The following is a 2,966-nucleotide window of genomic DNA, read 5'->3' as shown; positions in this document are numbered from 1 at the left end:
GCAATGGGCACTGCGTCCGTACTTGTTGTACCCCAAAACATCTGGTGGATTTGTATCAAGCCTTCCTCAAGGAGAATGGTGTCGAGACCAATTTTCTCGACCAGGCTAAACCAATGGATACTTGAACCAGTGTGTGACTTATCAAGGTAGTTGAACACAACCCACCTAGATGTCTCGGACTTCATTGTGGAAATGGGGATTAAAGTATATTGGTCCAACTAAATCGTTTATGTTTGATGTACTGAACTTGTAGTTCAAAACTAGCATTTCAAATTCAATAAAAGTGACATTTAATTGTCCTATTATAACTTGCTTTTAACTGTGATTCTCTTACTCAGAGAGCATGGATAAAAACTATGGTAATTCTCAAAACATGAGAAATAGCGAAGATATTTGTCTTGCAAACAGCACAACCACGCATACAATACTTCAAGATCGAAAGTACTTCTAAAGATTGATGCTTACAAAAGTAAGGGTAAAAACAATATCAGGGCAATTAGATGTGATTGAAGACTCAGGGAGAGCCCAGATTATGTTACCAAATGGAACAATATTGTCCATACAGAATGCGTTGTATGCTACTTGATCTACTCGAAATTTATTGAGTTTTAAAGATATACGTTTAAATGGATACCACATTGAAACAAAAAGTGCAGAAAATGTGGAGTATCTATGCATTACCTCTAATGATACCCAGAAGCATATATTGGAGACGTTGCGTGGTTTGACGAGTGGCTTGTATTATACATACATAAAGACAATTAAATCACATATTGTCATGAACCAGAAGTTCAGTGATTCAAAAGTTTACATGCTTTGACATGACCGTCTGGGTCACCCAGGATCTACCATGATGCGTAGAATCATTACCAACTCTAATGGACATCCATTATTGAGCAGACACATTGCTATCTTAAATGATAATCCTTGCAAGGCTTGTTCTCAAGGGAAGTTGGTAATTAGACCATCACAACTAATGGTTGATGCTGAATCCCCCATCATTTATGCAAAGAATTCAAGGGGATATTTGTGGGCCTATTCAACCATCTTGTGGACCATTTCGATATTTTATGGTTTTGATTGATGCATCTATCCGATGGTCACATGTTTGTCTTTTGTCTACTTGGAATATAGCTTTTATGAGACTTCTTGCTCAGATAATTAAGTTGCGAGAACAATTCCCAAATTACCCCATTAAGTCAATTCGACTTGATAATGCTGGTGAATTTACGTCTCAAACTTTTGATGATTACTGCATGATATCAGGCATTGATGTTGAACACCCCATTCCTCATGTCTATGCTTAAAATGGTTTAGCCGAAGTAGTGATCAATCGGCTTCAGCTAATAGCTCGCACTCTGCTCATGAAAACAAAATTGCCAGTTTCTAGGACATGTCATCTTACATGCTGCATCATTGGTTCGATTAAGACCTATAGCCAACCACCAATACTCATCAGTACAACTCGTGTTTGGGTATCAACCAAACATTTCACATTTATGAGTTTTTGGTTGTGTTATTTATGTACCTATTGCACCACCACAATGAACTAAAATAGGACCTCAGCGCAGACTGGGAATTTAAGTGGGTTTTGATTCACCATCTGTCATTAGATATTTGGAACCCTTGACATGTGATATGTTTACAGCTCTTTTTGCTGATTGTCACTTTGATGAGACAGTCTTCCCATTGTTAGGGGGAGAAAAGACCATTCCAAAAGAACTGAAAGAGCTGACATGGGTTGTTCCTACCTTATCTCATTTTGATCTATGTAGCACTCAATGTGAAAATGAAGTGAAAATGATCGTTCATCTTTAAAGTATTGGCAATCAAATGCCAGATGCATTTAATCATGCTATGAAAGTGACAAAATCACATATACCAGCTGCAAATGCACCTACAAGAATTGATGTCCCTGTTGGACAAAATAAAGTGGCAGCGAATGATTCATCTGGTGCACGCTTGAAGCGTGGTAGACCTCCAGGTCCAAAAGATTCAGCCTCTCAAAAGAGAAAGTCGAGGGCACAACTGAATCCAAATGAAATCATTCAAGAAGAAAAAATGAATGACATATCCACAATTCATGATTCTGTGCTTTTAGAAAAAAAAAATGTCCTTGATGAGACACATGTACCTAAAGAAACAGAGGTACATGAAAGCAAAGAAATCTTCATAAATTATGCTTGTACTAATGAATTGTGGGATCATAATGAAATAATCATTGACAACAAGTTCACATTCGCAGTAGCCATTGAAATCATATTAAGTGATGATCTTGAGCCTCGCTCTGTTGATGAATGCAAATAGAGACAAGATTGGTCTAAGTGGAAAGATGCAATCCAGGCATAATTAAATTCCTTGGAAAGGCGAAATGTTTTTAGACCAGTAGTCCAAACCTTGCCTGGTGTAAACCTCATGGGTTACAAATGGGTATTCATAAGGAAACGCAATGAGAACAACGAGATTGCAAGATATAAAGCACGACTCGTTGCACAAGGTTTTTCGCAAAGACTTGGAATTGATTATGAGGAGGCATACTCTCCTGTAATGGACGCAATTACGTTCCGTTACTTAATAAGTTTAGTGGTTTAAGAAAAACTTGAATACGACTTATGGATGTCATCACCGCGTATCTATATGGAGAATTAGATGTTGACATATATATGAAAGTCCCAAAAGGACTTAAGTTGCCTAAAACAACTAACAAACCACGAGGTATGCTCTCAATCAAATTAAGGCGATCATTGTATGGGCTGAAACAATCTGGACGAATGTGGTATAATCGTCTCAGTGAGTCTTTGATTAAAGAAGGATATATCAACAATGTCATTTGCCCTTGTGTGTTCATTAAGAAATCGAACTCTGGATTTGCTATAGTGGCAGTATATGTCGATGATATGAACCTAGTTGGAATCCCTGAATAAAACTACTGAACATCTGAAAGCGAATTTGAAATGAAAGACCTT

Source organism: the organism of the source record quoted next, unplaced genomic scaffold (assembly GCF_019419815.1).
Source record: "Pyrus x bretschneideri cultivar Hongxiangsu unplaced genomic scaffold, Pyrus_bretschneideri_v1 Contig37, whole genome shotgun sequence".
Classification (NCBI taxonomy): domain Eukaryota; kingdom Viridiplantae; phylum Streptophyta; class Magnoliopsida; order Rosales; family Rosaceae; genus Pyrus; species Pyrus x bretschneideri.
This window is presented reverse-complemented; position numbering follows the sequence as displayed.